This window comes from Mustela erminea, chromosome 8, assembly GCF_009829155.1.
Source record: "Mustela erminea isolate mMusErm1 chromosome 8, mMusErm1.Pri, whole genome shotgun sequence".
Classification (NCBI taxonomy): domain Eukaryota; kingdom Metazoa; phylum Chordata; class Mammalia; order Carnivora; family Mustelidae; genus Mustela; species Mustela erminea.
In genome coordinates, this window is record NC_045621.1 from 56279304 (window position 1) to 56295492 (window position 16189).

The following is a 16189-nucleotide window of genomic DNA, read 5'->3' on the forward strand; positions in this document are numbered from 1 at the left end:
ACTTACCAGGATGATAATCCTACTTTATCGAGGAACATTTATTTTTAATATGCTGAGTATTATCCAATAAAATTAGTATTTTAATAAAGAATTTTTATTACAAGAGATAAAAACAAAATAAAAATTTGACAGTGCCTTCAAAAGTTGACCTTTAGTGGTCTAGTTCAACATTCCCTATAATACAAATTTTTTAGAGTATACAGCAGAAATGTGGTACAGATACCAAGTGTTGATGGGAATTTGGGCCTTAATATGAGCATTAAAGTGTAGTTTTACTAGCAAAAAGGAATAGGGAAGGGGATGCCTGGCAGAACACATAACTCTTGATCTTGGGGTCAGGAGTTCGAGCACCACCTGGGCCACAGAGTTTACTTAAAAAAAAAAGGAAAGGAAAGAATCATATGTCAAAGAATAAAATATATGAGAAGTGACTATAAAAACTCTGGGGAGGAGGACATTGGCTTTTTTTTTTTTTTAATTTAGAGAGAAAGAGAGTCTGAGTATGAGCAGGCGGGGGGGAGGGCAGAGGGAGAAGGAGAAAATCCCAAGCAGACTACATGTGGAGCGCAGAGCCTAAAGTGGGGCTCGATCCCATGATCTCAAGATCCTGACTTAAGCCAAAATCATGAGTCAGTTGCTTAACCCACCGGGCCACCGAAGTGCCCCGGCAAGAAGACATTTTCTAAGCTTAAAAATGGAAAGAATGTTTAAAAAAATCTAGAAAGGACAAGTTAGTATTTCACATTTCTGTAAATAAAAAACTATTAAATAAGTTAAAGATTTATAATAAATATATTAATAGCATAATATCATTAATACTTTGAATTTATAAATAATTTATAATAAATGTACTAAGACCTCTGTACAGTAACAGGCAATGTCAAAGACAAATCACAAAAGAGAAACAGGTTAACTGAAAGACGCTCATTCTAATTAGTCACCGAAATGCAGATTAAATAAGGTATAATTTTTTTTTAAAAGATTTTATTTTTTTATTTGACAGACAGAGATCACAAGCAGGCAGAGAGGCAGGCAGAGAGAGAGGAAGGGAAGCAGGCTCCCTGCTGAGCAGAGGGCCAGATGCAGGGCTCGATCCCAGGACCCTGGAATCATGACCTGAGCCGAAGGCAGAGGCTTTAACCCACTGAGCCACCCAGGCGCACCAATAAGGTATAATTTTTTTGCAATGCAACTGGCAATGGCTAAAAATGATGAATATAACCCAATCCAATGAAGGTGTAGTGAAATAGGAATGACTACCTACTACCATTAATATACCATAAACTCATAAATCCTTTCAAAAGCCAAGTTCACAAGACACGTATTAGGAGCCATAAAATATTCCCAGCCTTTAACCCAATAATTACTTTTTTGGGAATTTATCCTATGAAATGATGCCAAACAGCAACAAAAAAGCACTGTGCATAAAAATGTGCATGAAGCATTAACCTTAAAGGTCAGAAGTAATGGGGCACCTGGGTGGCTCAGTGGGTTAAGTCTCTGCCTTCGGCTCAGGTCATGATTCCAGGGTCCTGGGATCGAGCCCTGCATCTGGCCCTCTGCTCAGCAGGGAGCCTGCTTCCCTTCCTCTCTCTCTGCCTGCCTCTCTGCCTGCTTGTGATCTCTGTCTGTCAAATAAAAAAATAAAATCTTTAAAAAAAAAAAAAAAGGTCAGAAGTAAAGAATCAATCTATCTGTATGAACAACCATGAGCTCCTCTATTAGCGTTCCATTGTAGCACAAGGAAAAATTTCAAAAAAACAACTCTCCAGAATTCTTAGAAAATAAGCAGATTTTACCAAGTAGAAAGAGAGGGAATAAGAATTGCATACAGGGAACATCATGTGTATAATCACGGATTCATGAAAGTCTGTCCTCAGGGATCTATAAAAAGTATGGTATGTTTGTAATATGTTTAGAACATGCTGCCTCCTATCTCCGAGTGGTTTTCAGAAAGTGATGTTTAGCAGTGGTTTAAACACATGCAGAACAATAGATGCAAACAAAAATGAAAAATATGAGGCTAACTGGATGTGAGTATTCATCTTCATACAAATGTGATCCATCAGGAGTAAGGTTGAAGGGTTTTAAAGAAATATATCAGAGTTTATCTTAAGCTAAACTCATCATGAGACTGATATGATGTATTTAGAAATAATATCTAGCCACTAGGAAGTGGTAAGCCACAGCCATTCTCTCTTGTTCTTATTTATTTATTTACTTACTTACTTACTTGAGAGAGAGCGCACACAAGCAAGGGGAGGGATAGAGGGACAAGCAGATTCCCCACTGAGAGGGGAGCCCAATGCAGGATTCAATCCCATACCCTGAGATCATGACCTGGCGGAAGTCAGATGCTTAGTAACTGAGCCGCCCAGGTGCCCCCAATCTCTCTTGTTCTTACTTTCAGTATCTAGAAAGGAGGAAATAGGTGTTTGGCTACATCAGATTATTGTTATAGTCATAAGAAATAAATATGTATGCAAGGTATTACAATCTCTAACCTCCCCAAATTAGCTCAACCCCATTCCTTTAAATTATCATGTATCTCCTATTTATCCTCCTACCCATTCTGTTGCTATTAGTCCAGTCATTACCACCGGACACTGGAATTTCTGCACTGTCACTGGTTTTTCTTTTAAGTGTCTACTTCTACACATTTAACAGATTTCCTCCAAATCCATCTTTCTAAATTTTTAATCATAGGGCGCCTGGGTGGCTCAGTGGGTTGGGCCGCTGCCTTCGGCTCAGGTCATGATCTCAGCGTCCTGGGATCGAGTCCCGCATCGGGCTCTCTGCTCGGCGGGGGGCCTGCTTCCCTCTCTCTCTCTCTGCCTGCCTCTCCGACTACTTGTGATTTCTCTCTGTCAAATAAATAAATAAAATCTTTAAAAAAATATATATATATATTAGCTAACTCAAACTTTATCTCCTACTACAAACAAATTTTAGTTAGGCAGGTTTCCCTCCATTCTCTCCTTTGTTCAAGTTGTTGTTCTAAAATATCTACTATTATAGGGGCACCAGCGTGGCTCAGTCATTAAGCATCTGCGTTCAGCTCAGGTCATGATCCCAGGATCCTGGGATTGAGACCCTCATCAGGCTCCCTGCTCAGTAGGGAGCCTGCTTCTCCCTTTCCCACACCCCCTGCTTGTGTTACCTCTCTCACTGTTTCTCTGTCAAATAAATAAAATCTTAAAAAAAAAAAAAGCTACTACCATAAATAAAATAAAATATCCAGTACTTCCTTCAAAAGCTAACTGAAGTTCTACCATCTCCTTGAACACTTTTAATTCCAAGCCAATTTTTTTCTTTCTTTACATTCTGGGGTATCTACAGCAATACTTTAGCATATAAACTATTCTGAACCATGCTACTTTCATATACAATAGACATCTTTTCATTCTTTTTTTTTTTTTTTTAAATTAGGCAGGGAGCCTGGTTCTCCCTCTTCTGTTGCCCTTTCCCCCCCAATCGTGTTCTTTCTCTCTCCCCCTCAAATAGATAAAATCTTTAAAAAATAATAAAATAAAATAAAGTAGGCTCCATGCCTACTCACATTCTTGAAATCATGACCCTGAGATCAAGACATGAGCTGAAATCAAGAGTTGGCTGCTGGAGACTCATCTTATTGGGGTTCTAGTCAGTAGGTATATCAATAGGTTCTAGTCAGTAGGATATATCAAAATACAGTAAATATTATCTTTGACATGAACTATACTGGAGACAGATACATGATCTCTCAATAAGTCTAACATAGCCCATTTGCCAGCATTAAAATAGATGCCATTTACATAGTTGAGTTCCAGATACTCATAGCTGGCATGCATTTAGGAGCTATGAATACAAAAAAATATACTTATATTAAGACATAAGAGCCTATGAGAATACTATGAGAACTACCCAGAGACACCTGACTCCTGTATCCTGCCTGTAGATAACGTCACTGAATAAATGATGGTTACTGAAATTGTTTTTCCTTTCCCACCCCCAATTTTCTACCCCAATAAATAACTGAATTTCAGTGGGTTAAAAATCACAAAAGATGAGATTATACTCTATATACAACCTTTTTCTCTAAGTAAACTATGACTTCCTTAAGCATATCATGGGCTAGGCATTTTATTTCTGAGCACTTTGAATTGTTTCTAGTTACAAAGTAATAGATGTCAGCCTGATTCTTGTTCTCAATTTAATCAATTTATTTAACTAATCACTACTGCCTAACATGTGACTATTGGCCCATCACAATAGTATGAAACATGAAAAATAAGTAATTTTTACTTGTTTCCATGGGTAACTACGGGATTACTTTCAAGTCTCTTGTGAAGTCATGAGATTACCAAATACAAATTAAACATGCATTTTTACCCACGTAGATGTAATTAATTTAGCTGGTAGCTCAGGACTTAAGCTGAAACATATCAAATGCTACCTACTAAGAATAAAATGTTTGCAATAAATTGCAAAAAAGAGATCTATTTCACAAAAAGTGCTTCACACTAAAGCAAAAAAGGTCAAATCAAAATACTATGTCAATAGAACACTTCATTAAAAACAATAACCCCAGAAAACCAAATAGTGGAAAGTTCTGGTCACAGTATATCTAGCTCTACAACCAACACCACCACCCACCACCTCTGGCATGCCTTGTTCCTACCCTCCCATTTTACACATAGTAGAAAAGCACTTACAAATTCTTTAAACCATTTCTTCACCTTTTTGAATTTTGGCAGTACATCTATGAAGAGTCTTTCTGGAAAAGGAAGGGAAAGAAAGCTTTCCCCTAACTGGCCAAAGTATTACATGTTCTCTTCCTGGACCAGCTGTTTACTGTTTGCACAGCCCTTCCCTAACCCTTCAACTTCCTACTTCAAATCCCCAAGGTATGATTATAGATAAGACTTATTTTCCCTAAGTTGCTGAAAATATTAATGACAGTGCATAAGAAGTTAATGCTAAGGTACTTGGGCCACAATGGAGAAAATCTTGAGACTTTCCAAGAGGACTCAATTATGCAACAGTGTTCCATTTCTCTTAACCTCCTTTAAAACTGTCTCCTTTTTTGATCTTGTTACTACCCGCCCCCTAACAACACTTGGTTTAGCACTGCAATAACCCCTCTTTTATTTTTTTTTTTTAAAGATTTTATTTATTTATTTGACAGAGAGAAATCACAAGTAGACGGAAAGGCAGGCAGAGAGAGAGGGAAGCAGGCTCCCTGCTGAGCAGAGAACCCGATGCGGGACTCGATCCCAGGACCCTGAGATCATGACCTGAGCTGAAGGCAGCGGCTTAACCCACTGAGCCACCCAGGCGCCCAACCCCTCTTTTAAAATAAAGAGATTTGACCCACAACCTCTGTCTGTTACGGTTGCCTGGCAGACCCTATTTCTTCCAGTATGCTACACTAACCCATAAAAGGAGAAACACATCATTCTGTGACTTACATGCTGTTCCCTATTTTTTTTAGATGTTCAAGATGGGCTTTGTTGTTTCATATGTTGCCATAATGGTTCATGTCAACAGTAATCCTTTTCTCAAGGAAGTCCAGAAGTAATGTTTCAATAACAGAATCATCATGAAACCAGAGAAAGTATGGCTTGTCTCTAAACTCAGACATTAGAGAGCTCTTTATTTCTACTCATTTCCAACTTTAATTTATCTCAAAATACATCATCATATAGAAATAATTATGTAAAAATTTTAAGGTTTTCTTCTGACACATCTCTTGAAAATAAATCATCATCACAACATTGTAAATAAGGAAATTGAAATAAATTTCATTATCTTAGTACGCCAATGATGAAGATAAGAAAAGTCTAACTACTGAAAATTAAGACCTTATACATTGATGTGTTCGTTTTTTTTAATCTTTCCTTTTCATATTCTATTTTTTTTTTTTTAAGTAGGCTCCTCACCCAGTATGGAGCCCAGCGAGGGGCTTGAACGCATGACCCCAAGATCAAGCTCTGAGCTAAGATAGCTAAGATTAAAAGTCAGATGTTTAATGGACTGAGCCACCCAGGTGCCCCATACTTTCTATATTAAATCGTATTTCTATTATTAGTGAAATTCAGTACAAATGTAATAAAAAATTGGGGCTATAAATTGTTTCTTTTTGTCCTTATGGATATTCCTATTACTGGCAGTTCAGCCAGTCTATCGTCTTTATTTATCCAAAGTAACTAAAAGAAGTAAAAGCACTTTTTGAGTCAGTCATTGAATTCCCTTGGAAAGCTAGTTCTTCACCAAGAAACTGAGAAAAGAGAAACAGGTGTCCTCTCTTGCTCAGTGCTCTTAGCATATATGACCATGCATTACATTTCAAAACAAAAACAAAAACCATTTATAAAGCATTTTAAGAGAATGAAGGAGAAAGGAGTGGTTCTGATTAATCTCATGAGAAACAAAGTATTTCAATAACTCTGATCAGAAAGGGCAGTTCTGTCGATTTTAAACTGGCCTCCACAAACAACAAACCTATCACTGAAAAGGATGATTTGAAACTGATTAACCCACTTTCTCCAGAAAATGCCAAGAAGTCATTCTTGAAAGCAATGGAGGAAAAGGAGGATCCCATAACATTCTTTTCATTCTGGGAGAAGAGGTATGGGTTGGGGATGACTTCAAAATGTTGCCCAACCATGCCATATAATTAACAGAACTAGCTTTTATTTATTCGTTTTTTTGTTTGTTTGTTTGTTGTTTTGTTTTTTTTTAAGATTTTTATTTATTTATTTGACAGAGAGAGATCACAAGCAGGCAGAGAGAGAGAGAAGAAAGCAGGCTCCCGGCTGAGCAGAGAGCCCGATGCGGGGCTCGATCCCAGGACCCTGCGATCATGACCTGAGCCGAAGGCAGCGGCTTAACCCACTGAGCCACCCAGGCGCCCCTATTTATTCGTTTTATGAGGGGTTCACAATGTCCTTCTTTTATTGGATCCTTTCTTCCTGATCTCTAAGTATTCAGTTTACTCCTTTTCCTCAGTCTAATTTAAAGCTACCTAAACCAAAAGAGCCTTTTTTAATGATCTGAACCAGAAGTCATCTCTTCCTTATTCTGAGCTTTCACAAACTTTCAACCATAGGTCTCTAAGAATACTTAACACAGAGTTCAGTATGAACTTGATTAAAGAGCGTAGCTGTCCTGTTTTTCCCTATTATTGGTACTAGACCAATAAAAGCGTATCAAATACCAGTGATTCTCCTGTGGTTGTCATTACTTAGTCAATTCATTTTTCAAATAATGGCTACAATTTCTACGGTTTTGTTGGGTTACTAATATTTTATTTATTTTTAAAGTTTTATTTAAGTAATCTCTACACCCCATGTGGGGCTCAAACTTCTGACCCTGAAAGCAAGAATCACATTTTCCTCTGACTGAGCCAGCCAGAGGTTCAAAGGTTACTAATACTTTAAGAACTGAGTTCATTATCTCATCTTTCTTTTTATCTAAATATAATTAACTGTTGTAATGAGAACCAAAAAAGGCAGATAAGTAAAATCTGAAACCTTCATTTTGGTGGAAACCTAAGAACTTCTCTTTTTCTGATCTATCAACAAGTGGGAGAGGAAGGAAACAAAACTTATTTGAATTTCACTTCCTTTTATTTCCTCACTTTATTCTGTGATGAGATTCCCAAAGAGCAGGAAAATAACTAAAAGGATGACAGTCAAAAAACAAAGAAAAGGAGAATATGATAATTTACAAAATGACCCACGTAACCTCAAATAATAGCTAATTAACTGTGTAATAAAGTTGTTATCATAGGCAATTCGAAACTAAAACATAACACATCGTCCTTTAATAACCTCTGAATTTATTATTTAGAAAAAAGTACAGCCCACTATCAGCTAGATTAAATTTGGCCATATATTCTATTATATTACCAACATCTCCAGCCATTTGTGAAGCCAAGGAAGAGTAAAAGGCACTCTTAGGAATGGTACTCAACCTTGAAGTGCTGAAAGCTACTTCATCATCTAGTGTGGGGACAAACACATGCATGCACATGTGAACAGAACACTATGTTGTGTAGAAGGCTCAGTATAATCACCATCCTTATAAATCACTCAGGTATCCACTTATTTTAACATACACAAATCAAGGCAGAGCTCCCTGTGATTCCTACAAGGGTATCTGAAATCATATTTAACATTTCACCTCCCACTCTTCTCACTGAAAGCTAGAGAGATGCAAAGGTTCTCTCCTCTTCTTTCAGTCACTACTAGGCAGCACAACATGCACAAAAATATTACAAGTGGACTTGAGCAGAGCTATGCTTAATATTCCAGAAGGGACCGAAAAAACAGAAGAGACTCCTCATTAGATTTCTTCTAAAAAAAATAAAAGTAGCTTTCTGGTTTTAGGATTAGCATTATTCTAATCAAATTATAATGCCCTGTTGCTCTTCCTATCTTGTCTTACACCACTCATAAACTAAAAGTATAGTCATGTTTCTATATATTATGTGAAATTGCTTTACTAATTAATTAATTAGTAAATTAATCACAATTAATTAATCACAATCATTGGTTACTTAGTTACAACTATAGATAACTAGCAAAATATAATTAACAACATTTTTGAATCAAAGATAATTCAGTTACCTACCTATAGACAAAATTATAAAACATATTTTCAAAAAATTACAATAGTTGTATAATCTAGGTTTGTTTGTTTCTGGCCAAGATGAAATATATGTAGGTAATACATTATTGACTTTCTACACTTGGTCTTTCAAAGCTTCTTCATTTTATTCAGCATTTAGTTTAAATTAAATATTTAAAATTGAAGCTGTTCTATGTTGCAAACACAGCTAAAATGAAGAGCTTCTGTAGCAGCAGTGACCAGATTTTAAATGCAGGTAGATCAATAAAAAAAAAAAAAAAAAAAAAAAATTCACCAAGCACAGGCTCCATGTGTGAGTGGAATGGTTTATAATAGCTTGCAAATGACTATGTGCTTGCTGTAACCAGCTGTTCTTAAATTATGAATATGCAACCAATTCATGTTAAAGCCAAATCCCAGCACTATTTCTACAGAGAAATCCCAGTAGTTTCGCTTGTTCTACATGTTAGCTCTGTTAAGGATACAAATAGCAGTAAGCTTCCGAACAAATAGGACCAAACTATTGGCATTTCATGCACTGGGTCCATTATCACAGTGGGGGATGTCAATCATTGGTACATTCCTATAACAGCTCAGGCAATATGACAATGATCTCGTAAGAAAAAAATCAAAATCTCTGCAGCAGACTCAAAGTCCTTCTGACAACCTAATGCTTTCTTTCTTCAGCCAATCAGAATGTCAGACCTGACCTACTAGAAGACTTGCATCAAGCCTGAAACATTTAAAAACATCAATCATAAAAACAAAGACAGGACATTGAATTATACAGTATTAACCTCCAGGGTTTGCATACAAAGACCTTAGATTTATTTATGTCCCAGTGAGTTAAGAGCTTCAGTACACTGTTCTTTACACCAAACTGACTGCCAATTTGATGAACCTCTCTGCCCTCAGCAGGAGTGCACCGTCTTTGATTAATGAGTGCATGCTTGTGGAAAAGTGTTAAGAGGAGAAAACAGTGGAAAAACACACAATTACGTGTACACATAGCTGAAGTACCAATTCAATAATTATCTTCAAACCAAATGCTTCTTTTTCCTTAAATACACATGCACACATATATACCCACAAAATTAGTAAAGGTTCTTATCTACATATTACTACATTATTATTTCTAATACTTATTTTTTGAATGAAAGGCATTCAAAAACCAAAATACAAATTTCATAAATTATAACAACTATTTTGAAAGCATCAATTAAAAAAAAATAGAAAACACCCCAACTTATAGAGCAAATTTTCAAATATATGGGATAAAAACTGTATTTTCACCTCACACTCCTATAAAAGCCTATTCATTTAAAAAAAAAAACCTGTTTAAACAATATCAAGTCTATTAAATATTTTACATCTCAAATTGTATTATGAATTGCCACAGTTCACATAACATTCAATGTAGATTTAAAAGTCACGTAAATTTGTTTGTCTTTCAGCAAAGATGTTGCCAATATTTTCTAATTCCATGGGTAACTGCAAATTAATTATACTTATTGCCCATAATTTCAAAGCTAATAGGGTCAATAGAAAAACTTGTGAAAGTTTAAACTTTTTTATGACTCTTCTGTTTAGAATGACCAAATGTGGAAAAATTCCTACTTACATGCTGCACTACAATTCAGACTATATTACCTATAAAAATGAGCTAAGAATTGAGATTCCTTTAAAGTAGAAGTTTACGTTTAATATACAACTTACCATAATTTAGTTTATATGAACATTAGCCTTGACACAAATGTTATGAGTTTCTTAAAAAGTAAATCATAGGCTAAGGTAACAGAATGATTTTCTTTTTAAGGAACTGTATGGCTATTATATAAAAAAGAGTTGAGAAAGTGTACTACCTGAAAGAAGTCTTAGTAATACATGGTCTATTTAAAAGGAAAACATCTTTATAAACTTATAATAGCAGGAAATCATAATTCTGGAATCACTTAGCAGTGTATTAGAAATGTTTACAATTTATTTATATTGTATAGGAAATCCTTCTAACGGTATTTAACTCAGCAAACCATATATTCTGATCACCAATTTAACATTTTAAGTATTTATTATAGGCAAACTTATTTTAAATATGTTATAAATTTTATGCTCTTTGAAAAATTGTTTAAATGCTTATGGTACATAAGATTTAAAAAGTAAAAATGAGTAAACACTAAAACTAGATATCTCCTGATATAGTGGTAAACTACATCATATATCCTTAAGCTTATTATCCTAAAGATTTTTTACACATTTTTTATTTAAAAAGTGCTTTCTCTGTTGGAATGGTCATTCTTTATTCCTCTTCCTTTCTATTTCCTCTCCTATCAAATTAAATAAATAAAGTAAGTAAGTAAGTAAGTAAGTAGAAAACATTTAGGTATCAATGGGATGATCTGACACCTTTTAGTACCATAGTCTGATAGGAGAAACTATCACTAAAAGTTAGTAGGTATAATAAAAATATTTCAATTTTTAAAATTATTAAATGGCCACTAGTCAATTATTTAATATCTTCACCTCCTTATAAAGAAAACTAAATATAAACTTGCCCACTTCCTCAATAATTCTTTTCTCTTCTGATTACCTTCTGCAACAAAAGTTTAAAGAAATATTTAATCAAACTAGTCAACATTTATTAAATAAAGAACAATTTTTTTAAAACCTTATGGTATGAAATACTTAATTTTATATATTCAAAAGCTTCTTAAAATACCTAACTAGGTAATTTAATTAATCCCTCAGGATATCAAATATATTAAAAATCATTAAGACATTATTTCAACTAGGGGTAAAAATCACACGTTACTTTGTGTTAAATCACTTCTTTTGGTAGTCTTAGCTAAGATTGGGTCAGAAACTCAGAAACTACAATTTAAAATCCTCTGAGAAATCTTTAAATCTAAAAGTAATCAAATTTAACACATTCTTTCACTAATTCAAGGAGATAAGACAGAAAACTGGAACTTTCATGCAACTGTGATATCCTACATCTTGTATAGTAACACAAAAGTAGCAACAAAGACATTAACAATTGCAGTTCAAGCTGGGAGTGACTGTTCTGTTTCAATTCAATGACACCACTAATGGCTTCTTAGCAGCTCCATGAAATCAACCAGCTGTCAAGTTGATGCATCAGAAGGAACAGTTATGCACTCCCATAAGAAAAAGCAACACATCAGGATGTTTGGCAAAACATCTGCTCCTTTACACTGCAGTTCTATAATAAACATGCAAACAAAGAAATGAGAGAAAGGGCAACAGAATTAAAATTCCAAGGTTTCCATTACAGTCTTAAACGCATTTTAAATAAATGACATAAAAATAAAAACAAATTTCTGCCAACTTGAATACTTTGTTATTTTAAATCTTGAAAACTGCTAAATATAATTACTCAGATTCTTCTAGAAAGGCAATGGCTACATAAAAATCGTTATATTTTAAAAATTGAGAGTAAACTATATTCACCCAGAAAAATTATCATAATGTACAAAACGCAAAAAATATCAAAATATATCCTTCATTTGATAAGAATGCCAACAGCATTCTAATAAATGCATTTCCAAGACTGAACACTCTAAAAATATTTTAAGCAGTGTTTGAAAGAGTAAATGCTACTATAGTTAAGCAATAGTTTAACATATAGGAACAGTAAAGATACTATTCTCTGGATTTTAAAATATCTGCCTACTCCTACTTTTCTCCAAACCATTATATGAATACAATATTAAGTCCTGATAAATAATTTTCTTTTTATAGCATACAGTTTGATCATCTCCCCGAAAGACTCTTATTTGTCATCACAGACTTAAAATAATTTTACATTCAGCCATTCATTTCAAACATTTGTAAAATTTGACTTTTTTCTATCTGAAATTTAAAAGTGCCTAAATGTTGTCTAAATTATTGATTATGCAGCATAGTGACAATATGTACAGTGTTTACAATAGGTGTGAGACATCAAATGTACTTAACTACCATTTTCTTAAACTGCTTATCCTCTGTTGCTTGCCATTTATAATCTGCCAAATCTTCTAGTCCTTTGTTGCATGTATAATTTAAAACCATCTGTTCTATGTGCCTTTAACTATTTAAACATTTTTCACCTACCTACAATTCACATAAATGGCAGACATTCAATTCAGTCAAGCTTTCTATATAGCGTTTTACATAAAGCAAATTCCAATATAAATAACATAGCAAATAATACCAAAGAAGACTGCTCCAGAGATAAAAACACACTACATACAATATAAATTTTTATGTTAGACAAACCTTTTCAATGTATTCAGAATTGTTTCTATTAGTTTTTTTTTTAAAGTTAATTATAACCAGTGTTTTTCCCCATCCCAGAAGACAAAGAGAATGCAAATTAAATACAGACAGTTTCATGTCCTTGTTAGAAGAGAAGTAAATATGCTGACTGAAAATGACTACAGGAGACAGAATCCCACTTTCCCATTCAATTTACAGTGCCTCTTATTTATATACCAGTCAGTGTATCATTAAGTTTGGTCATGTGACCAACCGAACTTCTGTGAGATAAAAAACTATTTTAGACAAGCAAATTAAAGCAACACTAATTTTTATTGTATATTTTTTCATAATGGCTGCCAAAGAGCTTACAGCTTGAAGTTATAAAATATATTTTAAAATAAATTTTGCCTTTTAAATACTAATGACATTTTTGCCAATCGTTTAATATGTGCTACTAAATTTTAAAAGTATCCAGTAGTTCCAGGTATTTTAATAGTTGTATCTTTCCAAAATGTAAGTAAATATGTTTAAAAAAATTATTTAATTACAAAAGAGGACCTAGGTAATTTAAAATAATTGTATGTAAAATATTAACCAAGCTGATTAAAGAAACATCTACAGCAGAGTGGAGTAAATGAGAAAGGAATATACTCATTAAAAATAACATTTGAAACCTTTTAAGAAAAAACACGTAGACAAAAAGCTAGGTGAATACCAATGACACTATAAAAGTTTATACCATCTTTTTGCACATAATTTTCCACCTGTTACCAAAACGTAAAATGTGTAGACGCTGAGGATTCATTTTGAGAACGCGACCCAAAAATAAGCAATACAACTTATCTTTAACCAGTAAGTTACCTGCCTTTTAAAACCGGGAAAAAAAAATTAGGTGAAAAATTTACTCTTGGGAAAATTTCTCGATAAAGTTTACATGACGTCACTGGGCCCCCTGAACATTCCCTAAACTTTGAGTCTTATCCAGACACACTTTTTGCCTTTCTAAGGCTTCTTTCCCTTTCTCAAAAATAAAAAAGGGAGACTTGGGAATAAAAATTGCCCAAGATGGCGAAACGCTTGTTGTTTAGAGGGCAGGAAAAAAAAAATGGAGGATATTGTAATATACACAAAGGGATAAATTTCAACAACTCGGCCAAGGACTGCAGCTGCTTCTCTCTTTATAAGGAAGCAACACACAAAAGATAAATACAGAGGGAGAGAAAAGAGAAAAATCTCCCAAACAGCAGGGCCAGCTCTTACTCTCCAACAAACACTTCCTTCCTTTCCTAAGTCCCAATTCTGGGGTTCATGGAACTAAAGTAACAGGAGGAAAGCCGCGAAAGAGGAAGGGGGGAGGGGAGCGACAAGAAGATTAAAAGAGCGAAGAGTTGAGGGCTGGCGGTTGTTCCCGGGGAAGAACTGCGAGGAGACAGACATTACTGTAGGAAAAGCTACGCTCCTCTAACCCTCCGTGTACAGGCACAGATCTTCCCGTATCCAGATCTTCTCCCGTCTCACCTGCCCCCATTACAACACCCGCCCCCCCACCAGCCCATTTTCTATAAACTCTGGAGCTCCAAAGCTACACAGAGAAAGCAAAAGAGGCCCGGACTTGGGGGGGGGGGGGGGTGCCAGGAGCTGATCATCAGTCCTAAGGGGAAGAGGGGGCGGAGGCAAAAAAAGGGCAGCAGTAGGCGGACTGGGGGGTGGGGGGGTATCTGGAAACTACCCCGGCAGGGATTGGGGGAGCAGCGTATATTCCCGGGGAGGAACGGCGATCGCAACAGTGCCAGAGGTTATCGTTTAAGAAGCAAAACTGTTGGCGGCAACCCGAGCGCTGGGAGCCGAAGGAAGGAGGAGGCGCGCAGCCCGGGCGGCCAAGCAGGGCGACCGGCACAAAGGAGGCGGACTGGCGGCGGCGGCGTCTGCCCGCGGCCCTGCTGCACCGAAGTCCCGCACTGGCAGCTAGGAATAAAGTTTACATTCTCCTGAGACCGCACCCCCCACCTCCCACCCAGGACCGCGTCCTCCTCCCCCAAACTCCGCTCGGGACCCCGAGCACCGCCCCAGCCTTCCAGCCAGCACAACAAAGAGACACACCGACCGGCGAGGGTAAACAGCCGCGGAGGGCGAGCAGGGCGGGCAGGGCGAGCGCCTCGAGAGAAGCAACTCCGGAGTCCCCGTTCGCGGAGCGTAGTTTTTCCTGTTCTGCTAACAACCGGCTTTGTAACATTTGGAATTTCCATCTTCACCCGCACCCCTCACACCCGAAGATTTTAAACTCACCTTTACTTTCGAACTGAGAGTTGCGGTGGATGAGATTTTTGCCTTCCCCAGATGGCTGAAGGTTACGATTTTTGTTTTTGGAAGCCCTACCACCTCCTTGTCTCGATTATTATTTTTGCAAGGAAAGTATAAAGAGAGTTGGAGTGGAGGTGAGATTTGTGATCGCGAAAGCCCTTGACTCCCTCCTTCTCCGCCTTCCGCCTCTCTCTGATTAGTTCCTATCCAGCAGCAGATTGAAGCAGGAGATGATTCTTCTCAAGGTTTGTTCAGCAGCTTCACTTCTAGGCGAAGGCTTCATGAACCAAGTGACGTCAACCAACAAGGCTTCTCTCTCTCTCCTCTCTCTAACAATGAAAGTTGCTGTTAACAAGGGAAAAAAGAGAGAGAATTGTTTATACCATTTCAGTTCCAATAATAAATGACCTATCAGCTCCTAAAGGAGCCAAGGGAGGGAGGGGGGTTGCTTCTTCCTCCCAAGAATTCTGTAGCTTTGAGTTTGCAACCGTTCCTTGTCCCAAGAAAAAGTTAAGAAACTTAATTTTTTTTTTCTTTCCAAAGCAGGACAGAAAATAGGATTGGAAACCCAATTTAAAACTGGACAATAGGGAGCCTAGATTAACCATTTCCACCTAAACTTTTTTGTCTGTAAACTCAGAATTCGGCTGAAGTCTATAAACCATCTAAATTAATATGCCAGGAATTCGTGGATGTTTGGAACTCAAAAAGCAGGACGCAAGATGGTCCCGGGATAAAACTCTCCTGCCCAAACACAGGCAAGTTAAACTAGCTGTAGTGCTGATGCACTGAATTAAAGTTTAAATAAAACACGTTAAAACAGCAAATCATTTTAAAGTTAGAAGTTAAACCTGTGAAAGGTAATTCCAATTGTAGTTTCTCCCTCCAATTTCTGAAGTCAAAAGGAGTGGGGTTAGCTAATCGCAGGAACTGAACACTTTTAAAAAAAATCAAGTTAAGCCTGGTAGCTCATTTCTCCATCTTTAAACTACACAGGAGGTATGCTTTTTGTTTACTT

General features: G+C 36.3%; 1 protein-coding gene across 3 annotated transcripts in view; it reads right to left on the reverse strand.

Moving 5' to 3' along the window:
* Positions 1-15251, reverse strand: part of BAZ2B (bromodomain adjacent to zinc finger domain 2B) — a 314188-nt gene extending 298937 nt beyond the window's left edge. Inside the window, exon 1 of one of the 3 annotated variants that reach the window (XM_032355671.1) lies at positions 15157-15251. The gene's annotated coding sequence lies outside the window, so the exon portion shown is untranslated. Of the gene's footprint in view, positions 1-4694; positions 5111-15156 lie in introns of those variants that run through there. The other 2 variants (XM_032355672.1, XM_032355673.1) reach the window with 2 other exon arrangements.
* Between the last annotated feature and the right edge of the window lie 938 nt (positions 15252-16189).